General features: G+C 47.4%; 1 protein-coding gene across 2 annotated transcripts in view; it reads left to right on the forward strand.

Moving 5' to 3' along the window:
* The first annotated feature begins 1,102 nt into the window (after nt 1-1,102).
* Nucleotides 1,103-10,559, forward strand: part of satb1b (SATB homeobox 1b) — a 60,972-nt gene continuing 51,515 nt past the window's right edge. For both annotated transcript variants that reach the window (XM_084556233.1, XM_084556235.1), the window contains exon 1: nt 1,103-1,242. The gene's annotated coding sequence lies outside the window, so the exon portion shown is untranslated. The remainder of the gene's footprint in view (nt 1,243-10,559) is intronic.

Here is a 10,559-nt window from a genome sequence, read left to right on the forward strand (position 1 = left end):
ATTCCTTTACCGCAAATTTTTCTTCTTATTATTGTAAAGGCCCGTGTTGGATTCTCAAATGTGAAGATGAAGCGTGTGTGTGAGAAGAAAAGCAACAGCTTGCACTGATAAAATAAACGTGAGCAGCACCCGGTGCAGCATTAAAAAAAAGAAATAGTCCGGATGATAATTATTATTTTACCAGTAAAAGCTTTTGTTTAAATCGGCGAAATTGACTGGGGAGGGGAAAAAGAAAAGGATAGCTTCCGGCAAACATTCGTGCGGAAACGATTGCCTTCAAACTTGATTCATCTTGAAAACTTTCTTTCTCTGGATTTATTTTTTATTATTTGTTTGTTGTTGTTGTTTTTTTTTAACCAACCAACCCATCTGCTTTAATAAAGAGCTCGTTTTATGTCGCTGAGAGAGCATGTGATGTATGGCACACACACTACACCGGGCTGTTGTGCTTTCATATTCCGCTCAGGTGTGCGCGGAGCAGAGCTGGCAGGTTGCCCTCCGCTCTTTAAAGACAACGCGCTTTGACTCCATTCGGAGCAGAACTCACGCAACTGCGCGCGGGCGACTATTCACCAGACTTTTCCCCCTTTTTTTTCCCTTCTTCTTGACATGCAAACATGTGGCGTGTAAATATGAAAATGAATGAGTGTGAGAGCTCTCCTGGCTGTGACTTCTCTCTCTCTCTTTCTCTCTTCCTCCCTCTCTCTCTCTCTCTCTCTTTCTCTCTCTCTCTCTCTCTCTCTCTCTCTCTCTCTGTCCCCGGAGAGCAGCGCGTCGGAGAGGAGCGGCTGTAAAAACCAAAGTGGGGCAATGAGACAAGCTGCGCCACAGCTGGCAAATCATCGATTTGAGCATCAGAAACGGGGAGGGGCGGTTCATTTACCTGCCACCCTCTCTCTCAAAGCAGCCCTCCTCACATGCCGCCACTCTCCTCTCCTCTACTTCACCCCCGCTGCCCGCAGCGCACGGTTGCTCGCGTCTCTGCGCTCCATCCGCCGTGTGCGCTCCTCCAAACTTCACCCCAGCCTCCGCCGGTGCGGTTTCTACGAGAAGACGACCCCCTCCTCCTCATCTGTAGGACTTTTTTTTTTTCTTTTTTTTTTTTTATAAAACAACAACAGTTTTTTCCTCCCCTCCCACAGAGCAGTTGCCTATTTTTGGATCTCTCGCCGTGGAGCGCTGACAAGAGGTTGTTCAACTTTTGATGGAAAACAAGAGGTCGGGCGACTGCTGACTTTAAAGGTACGGTCTACCCTCAGTCATCTGTCTCTGCTGTCACGCTGTCACATGTCTGTGTTTTCAGTGTTTTTATTACGCGTCTCGTAAAATAAGGCGCGCCTCGTTTGGGGATCAGGAGGATGAAGAAGTCGCGTTTTAAATGAATTAAAAGCAGTTCCCAGACCTTTATGTTCACTTAAAACCCGCAAAAGTGGCTGCGGGGGATTTAATATTTCATAGAGGGACGGGATGGAGGGGTGGGGTGGGGTGTGGGGTGTGGGGTAAAATAAATAAAACAGACAACGTGAATGCCACGCGTAAAGCTGAAACGCACCGGGAGCGGATTTTTTTATTTTATTTTAAATGGGCCCCGTGTCATTTCTGCACAAATAAGCAAAGCACTCGTGATATTCGCGGGGTTAAGTGCATCCCTCTCCTCTAATTCATTTAACAACTTCTTCAGCGCAGCAGCAGCAGCAGCAGCAGCAGCGAGAAGTAGAAGTGATGCAGCCATCATCATCATCCTGCTGCTGCTCCTGACCTGGCCTTTCTTTTTTTTATTATTATTATTATTATTATTATTCCTAACATTTTATTCCTAAATTTTGCACCTCGCTTGCAAGAGGCCTTTTCCTTCATTTCTGTGACTAGTGAAGAGTCACACTTGTTCCCAAACAGCTGACATGCCTGTTAGGAACGCTGCAGCACAAGTGTCCATCCACTTTTACTACTTTTTATTAGGCCATTAGAGCCACTTCATTTATTCTCCCCATATTACTATTTAATTAGGTGTCAACTTGCTGCAACACTCTTTTTTTTATTGCCCTAGCAGGTAATGTAACTCCGAGAGATCTCAAAGACGCACACGGTCCAGCAAAATAAAACAAAAAAAAAGGTGTGATAGCCTCAGAGGGGGAACAAACAGTTAATGAATTTATCACTTTCTTTCTGCCTGACTTGGTGTGAGGCAGTCGGATAGATGTGATGATACAGAGGTGGTTGTGTAGTAACGCTGTTTGGTTTGCCTTATGGCTTTTGTCACAGTGCTGATAAAGTAATTTCAGCAACAAGCAGACCCGTGTGTGTGTGTTTGTGTGTGGTGTGCGTGAGAGAATGGAGTGCAGTTATGAGAAGATGTATTGCCATCTTAAAAGTGCGTAGGCACTGATGTTCTGTGGTTTACAGGTTTTTAAAGGTTTCACTCTCTGCTCCTTTAGAAAATAGCTGACACTTCACACAGCAGCGAGGCCGGTGGCTTTCACTGAAGATTATTTATAGATAGATATCAGCACAAATACACTCAGAGAGACAAGACAGACGGGCTAGTTTGACTCTCTCTGGCTAATTTAACCAAGAGGCGGTGTGCTCAAAAAAAAAGTCCTTCAGTGCAGAGAAAAATCTCGATAAAATCTGCAGGGGAAGTTTCAGAAACTTGATAATTAGAGGGCAGTTATTGTGAAATAATCTCCCGGTGTCGCGGGTTATTGTCTCGCTGATGTTGTGTTCTTTGCTCGATCACATGCGCTTACGAGGTCAAGTGTGGCACCGTGGAAAAAACACACACACAGGAGAAAAAAAAAAAAACAGGTTATAGCAGAGCACCAGTGATTGTTCTCCCTTTATCTGTGCAGATCTGTGGCAGCTCAAGGTGCTGTGGCTTATCTGGTCAGTGCCTTTTGACAGCAGTGACACACACACACTCTCACTCACTTTCCTGTCTCAGGCTGCCATGTGTCACTTCTTGTAAAAGTCCTCAGACTCAAAAGAAAGCCTCAGCGCGGCAGTTTGTGATCGCTGAAACGAGACTTCTCGGTATTACTCCTCGGCTTGCGAGCCTCCTTTACAAGCCGCTTCTTATCGGGGCTTGCGGTCCTTGAAAGTGGCACACAGAATCCAGAGCGGCGCGTCGATATGTTTGGCAAAATCTCTCCGCGTAAACTCGTTTGGCAGGAATGATAAAAATCAGGAGTGCGCCGCTCCAGACCGACTGCCAGGTCACACAGATCCAGCAGTAAAAAAAAGCCTAAACATCTGTCGCAGCTTATTGGCACGTAATGAAATCCTCTGAATGCGTCGTGTTCGCAGTTCTTACAATAACCCTTCTGTGATTTACAATTAGGAAGTGATCTGGGAAATCACCTAAGTGGCTTTCTACCTTGCTACCTTTCTTCTTTTAACTTGCAGGTTTTAACCTTGTTATAATTTTTTTCCCCCCTTTCACAGAGCTTAGTTTTGTTTTCATTACAGCTAATCGAAACTAGCGCACGCTGCATTTACTGTACTGTAGTAGTGTAATAGCAGGAAATCGTCTAGTAATGCTCACTAACGGCGTGGGCTTTCTCGCTGTCTTCTACTTTTAAATCCCACTCCAGCACAGCTCCTTTTAATTGTCACTCCAGGCCGTCAGGTACGTGCCATCGACGCAAACTCTCCTTCTTCCTAAGTTCTGCCTGTCACGAGTTGAACCTTGCATCTTCTCAGGCGTAGGCCGCGTTGCTTGAGCGTAACGCCGCTGCACGCCGGCTGCACGTCGGCGTTGTAACGGGCTCCAAAGAGCGGGCTTGTCAGACGAGAGTGAGAGTAGACGGCGAAGTTTGCCCTGCGACCCCGAGAGACCAATTAGCCTTCACGTTGGAGAGCACAGGTTGGGGGATTTTTATTTTTTTTATTTTTTATTTTTATGGCTGCTGTTGTTGTTTTCGCCCTGTGCTCTTCTCCGTAAATGATATTAAGAACGCCTCATCACTCGGCTTCGAAATTGAATTATGCTCTGAAATCGTGAAAATGTGAAACCTGCACGTGTGTTCGCCGCAGCTTCGAAAACCTAAAACAAAAAGAAAAAAGAAAAAACCCTCCTCCCCGCCGCTGCTGAGGCGTTGAGCTGGGAGTCTAGAGCCCGGGCTGTGCTTCACTTCGCTGAGGCTGATATCTCGGCTAAAACCATTAATCGTCTTTCTTTACCACCTCGATAATTATCGCTGTAGCGAAATAACAGCTCAGCAAACAGCGAAATTATACCTGTGGTAGGGAGCAGAGTAAATACCTGTTTAGCTGCCAGCAAATGTATTTATTAGACTGTCGCCAGTAAATAAGAGGCCTGTCTCGTTTTTTTTAATGTGTGGCTCTTTGGGGATTCCATCCCTCCCCACTCCCCGCCATGCCTCCTCTGCATGAAATAGCTCTGTTATGATTGCTAATAGAGGAGAGAGATAACAATGATTCCCTCCTTCTTCTTCTTCTTCTTTTTTTTTTTTTGTTGGTGACATGTTGTAACTAGTTTGGAAAAAGAAAAAGGCTGGTGAGTTAATAAGGACTGCTGCATTCCTGGGCTCAAAAATGTAAGAAAGCCCCCCCCCCCCTCCTCCCCCTCCTCGCCGCCACCCCCTCACACACACACACCTCATCAGTTACAGACATACCACCCTGGGTGAATGCTTAGTGTGTGATTCAGAAGTTGCAGCTCATTTTGTCATTATCTGGAAAGTTCTTTAGAAATAAGAGAGAAAAAAAAAAAAAAAGGTTAGTTGTTAGTTGTGGAGTTGAAGAGGGGTGGGGGGCAGGGGGGGGGTTATGTTGTCCCAGCATGTTGGACTGCATTTATTCTGGCATATGCTTCTTTGCATACTGTTGATCCAGATTCCTTGGCTTAGCGATAAAAGCGTCACATTGTTTTTGGGTCCTCACAATCAGCCCCGTTCTCTGAATGGGTTGGCGTGTCGAGAGATAAAAAAATAAAAAATAAAATTAAAAAAAAAAATACCCAAAGTCCGTCATGTTGGTTTCGTCACGCTTTTTGTGAAATGACATCCCTCCTCTGTCTGATTCTCTCTTCTTATTTAGCTCCACGCTGCTGTACAGGAGCACGCGTTGAAGTTTTCACGATTTAAATCACATTATTACAGGTCTCCTTGTATGATTTATTTATTTTTCTTTCTTTCCTGAGAGGGGAGGGGGGATTTTAAAAAAAAAAAGAAAGAAAAAAGAAGAAGCCCTCCCCGCCTTTTATTCCGATGCTTGTCTTTATCCGATCTGTGTAGGTTTTTCTGAATCCTTTGTTCAGGGAAGGGGGGAAAAAAAAAATAAGAGCGATTTAGAGGAAAGCGCATCCCGCTAAGATCAGGTTGTTAATACCCACCCACATACCCCAATGAAACAATTTCAACAGATACTGGATTCTCTCTGTCTCTTTCTCTCTCTCTCACACACACACACACACACACACTTCCCTGCTGCCTTATCAAGTGTTTTTTTCGTCAGTGGATGGATGATGCATCCTTTGACAAGGGATTAAATATGCAAAGAAAAATATGTAGATAAAGAGGCACGTCTTTTAAGTCCCCCCTCATTCAATACTTCCGCCTAAGCCTCGATATTAAGCGCTCCTTCCCCGCGTGCGCTCATGATATTCCATCTTTCTCTTCATCTCAGTGTGGTGTCACTACTTCCACCCCTCCACCCCCCAACACCTGCCCTCATTTCCTTAACGCTGCGAGGCCGGGGTTACTGTGCCCTTCATTCGCCTCAGGAAAAACCCAGCAGGACCTTTCTCACCCCGTCAGTCTGTCCTCTCCAGTATCTCTTTCTCTGTCTTCCGCACAAACCCACTTCTCTCCCCCCTTCTGTCTCCCCCCTTCTCTAACTCTATTAATTGTGTATTTGTTGCGACGCACGAGGCAGAAATGAGACTTTAATTATTTGGCCATGTGATGACCGGGGTCCAGCGAGCGGTGACAGAAAAGTCATTTCTTTATTTAAAAAAAAAAAAAAAACTCCAAGGCTTCTGATGCCCGTTGATTGCCCGATGACTAATTGATTTCATAATTCAATAAAGACGAAGAGAAGAAGAAGGAGGAGGAGGAGGAGGGTGGGCTAAGAAGGAGGCCGTTGATAGGACCTCTCAGGGAGACGGGGCTGGACCTGGACCTGGACCTGGACCTGGCGTGGCTCGTATGGGTCGGGATCGCCACCCGTGTGAGCCCAGAGGGCCGAGTGCGCCGTCAGGCCCCCGGACCCTCGAGGGCCTCGACTCCTCGACGCCGCCGCCGCCGCCGAGCGGATGTACATGTCTTGTCTGTGCATCTGCGTGGGAGCTGCATTGTGTACAGTGCACACCGCACACACCATAACGGTGGTTGGAGAGTTGCAAACTGAGAGCGAGGGGAGGGGAGCGGAGGGGAGTGGAGGGGAGGGGTGCGTGAGAGGAGCAGTAGTTGTCTTTCTTACACTTCAAAGAAAGGAAAGAAAAGAAAGGAAAGAAAAAATGACCTGGTGTTTGTGTCTTCGACGGCGGCGGCGGCGTTTGCGGCGGCGGTGCAAAGACCCGCTGAAGGGAACTGGCATTAAGGCCTTCCTGTCAGCAGACCCGAGGTGGAGACCACTTGCTTCGCTTCTATTCCTGTCGACTTCATGTGATTATAAAACAATTAAGCACTTAGGCGCCGACTCTCAGTTCATTACATCCCCCTTGTTCTTTCTTCCCCTCTTTTTCCTTCCTCCTCCCACACCGAGAGCGTGGACACACACAGAAACGTGGAAATCACCTCCTTTCGTGGCGTAATTGAGAGCCGCGCTCGTCGTACGGGGAGGCTAATGGAAGACAGGGAGCTAATTTGATTTGAAGGATATCTTCATTACGCTTCGTCCGTCTCCTGCTTACCTCTTAAACGACTCGGTTTGCGCGGCCGTCGCGTGCGGAAATATTAATAAGAACCGCCTCGACCCTGCCTGAGCCCTGTGTGGAAGCGAGTGTGGGCTGTGTTTGTGCAGGGAAATCAGTCCTTTAAAAAAAACCAAGTAAAACAAGTAACAACATTTCTGAGAAGACGGTGAGCAAAGTGAGAGTATCTCGCGGAGTGATGACGCATTGTGCTTGCGGTAGCCACCGAGCATCCCAGGTTTGTTTTTCTAGAAGACGTAATGTTCTCCCCGGGGTTTCGGTTAGTCTGGAGTCACTTTTGGAAACTCACGACTTCCCTAAACTCCGTTCACACTAAAACACCAAACCACAGAAAGTCCTATCCATGCAGCGTTTCTGTTTAGACAAGCACTTTGCTCCTAATTATTTAACTGTTGCTCCGTTTTGCATCTTTCCTCTGCAACACCCTAGTTTTAATTTTTTTCTCCTCTGACATTTTCCATCTGCACACCGACGCAGGCGTGCCCCGACACGTTTTCCTCGACAGATTATTAAATCCTCAGCCGCAGCCTCTAATAATACTATTATGTTTTGTGTTTTCATTGTGGGAGACGCTCGCGAGGCGGCAGCGGCGGGCGGGCGGGCGGCGGCAGAGGGGCTCAAAGTCGAGCCGCCGGTGACAGCGCCGCGCCGCCTCCGTGCGTTCCTTTCGCTCAGACGCGCAGACTAATTTGTATTAGTAACCAAATAATCGCATTAATGCTTATTAGTAGCATCACAAGTGGCGAGCATGAAGACATCACAACACCTACGTACATGTAAGTGATGGCGCCGGTTTCGCCTGACACACTTAATAAAGATGCTTCTCGGTGCTGAGCCAACAGTGATGCATCTTCTTATTAATTCGCCCTTGCTTTTTGTGCGTCGATTATTAATGTCCTTTTCAAAGAAATCCGCACAATACTTCTTTCTTTAGGAGACACAAGCGTGCGGTTTAAAAAGCAGCAGGCCAAGATGTGACTCTTCTAGTGTGTGTGTGTTGTAAAAAAAACAAAAAAAACACACTGTACCTGTGATAATGCAGGTGAAATGAATGTAAATATTATTCCCACACCGGGTCTGTCATGTCATTTTTCCAGATTTCTTTACAAATGCAGCCATCAGGCGCAAAATCCTTCCTGAACAATTCCGCTCGCATGCAGCTACGCGCTGTATCTCCCCGACACAAAGCCACACAGGCTTGTAAAAACCCACCTTGAACAGAGCTAAATCTGCATTCAGCACATGATTAGAACAGCACGCGGCTAGTATTTTTAAACAGGCTTTCTGTGCTTTCAAAAACCCATTTTTCCCCCTCTTTTCTGTGCGATACAAAACGGTATATGTTAATTGATAATCAGCAGTGTTGATTCAGTGGTGCATTCAGTGCAAATCTGTGCCCTTCTGGATGTCAGAGGGTTTTCACAGCCACGTCGGTGCCAACCCTAGCTGGCAGTGCCGGCAACCTGTTGGCGGTGCCAAGGCCTGGCAGGGGTTATCGATGCTCTCTGATGGTGCCCGACAATCACAGTGGAAATGACTGCGGCTGCTTGCGTCATGCCAGATAGAAAAGAGCATTTGCCGACAATGGCTCGCTTTCACCATCGCTCCTGTTTTTCCCGAATGCTGCTAACTGCGGCCAAGAAAGAGAACGGGTGGGGTGGGGTGTGGGGTGTTGGGGGGGGGGGGGAGGCTGGTGGATAAAATAAAATAAAATAATACTAAAAAAAAAAACAGAGACAGAGCTGCAGTGAACATCGTGCAGAACATGTCAGATGTGGAGAACATGTCGAATGTCGTGCAGCGATGCCGTGCAAGTCTAGGTGAAGCAAAGCAACCTGCTGAGGGGAAGGCTCGGCGATGGCGGCGGCGGCGGCGGTGGTGGGATGTGATGGGCGGGGTGGGGGTGGAGGGGGGTGCAGCCTGGTGCAATTCATGTCGCTGCAAATCACAGTGAACCTGAATCAGCCTGAAACCCTCCACAAACGCACCACACCGATCATTCATCACACAGATTATAAAGATTATATAGTCAAACAAAGACGTCCTTCTCTGTAGCGATTCCCCCCTGCAGCTAAGCAACTTTGGAAATAAATTTAAAAAAAGAAGATTAATTTGTGAATTTGAGTCTTTTGCAACTTGCCGTGGATGCAATCTCATCCACGTTTTTTTTTTTTCATATCTGAAGCTGGATTGAGTCTGAAAATACTGTAATTACTCCACAGTTTGGGTCCTTTTATTCACACACACACACACACACACACACACCCCCACACACACAGCCATTTAACCACACTGCACACCGCAGCTGTGTTTAGCACAAAGTGATGGCAGCTCATAGAAACCCCGACAATGGTTAAGATAAGAATTGATCGGCGGATCGCTGCCCGCCGATGCGAACGTATCGGGGGGTCTTAAAGAAGCGCATCTCTTCTGTTTCCTGTTTGAAAAAAAAAAAAAAACAACCCCTCAGAGGTGGGACACTTTTTTTTTTTAACTGCAGCCGCCCACTCAGAGCTGACACCTCTTACAAGCTAGGTGTCAATAATACAAGACGTCGTTCCATCTCGAGGCCTTAAGGTGAGTTTCACATTGTATGTTTCCATGAGCTGCTCCTCCGCTGGCCGGCCGCCTGCCGCACACGCTTATTGAACGCGGATTGAAATGAACAAACTTTTGACCTCACATGGGTGGGTGGAAGAATCATTTGGTTTCACAACTAAGGGGGTTTGAATGAGAGGCGTAGCTGCACGGTTCCTCCTGCCATGCAGCATCGTTGCTCCTCTGATCAGCTCAGGTTTCACTCTCTTCTTTTTCTTCTGAGCTCTTCGGCAGAGCTTCTCGGCCGGCCCCGTCTTCGCCGGCTACTGCTCGAGGCCTCACGTGTGTTTATGAAGCAACAGCTTTGTTTGGGGCGTCTTACCGTCACTGTATTTATGGCTGGAGCCGTGAGCTTCGTGAGCCCCGCGGAGGTTTACCAGTAAGCACGCAGTGTTGTCGCGTCGAGTTCACCTGACCTCCACGGTCGGCACGCAGCCGTCGGCTCTGCCGTAGTCATAGGTGTCACGCGCTTCCTGTTTTCTGTCGGTTTCCTGTTTTTGTTCTTACGCGGCCTGGACAGGCGCGCTCGTGCGTTTTAGCTTGGTGTCGATATCGGCCCGATGAGCTAGACGAGGGAGCCACGCCTCGCTCTGGCTGCACCGAAGGAGAAAAGACTTTGTGCATCTCATCCTCCGCTGTGTTCGTGACATAACAGTACTTACATGTGTGTTAAATATTATTTCCTCTGCGGTCTACAGGTTAAACTTTGCCTCACACACTCCCCCCTCTGGCTCTTTCGTAGGACCAGAAACAGCTGCACTTCACGCTATGCCTTTCCACCTGTGCACATTTAAACATATATACACATATATAACCACCATTAGTAGGGATTTGTCTCATGAAGCCAGGGCGAGGCTGTTATTATTAGGCCACCTTAAGGTCACCTGCAAACAGCCGTCTATTGACAATATCCACAGATTATCCGCTCTGATGTTTTCACAGGTCGTTCTGCACCAAACACATCTCCCCTCCACACCCCCCTCCCTCGTCGCCTCATATGAAATAATGACCGAATAACAACAATAGCTTAACATCGACTTCCAGCCGCCTCCAAACATTCCTCTCG

This window comes from Chelon labrosus (assembly GCF_963514085.1).
Source record: "Chelon labrosus genome assembly, chromosome: 12".
Lineage (NCBI taxonomy): Eukaryota > Metazoa > Chordata > Actinopteri > Mugiliformes > Mugilidae > Chelon > Chelon labrosus.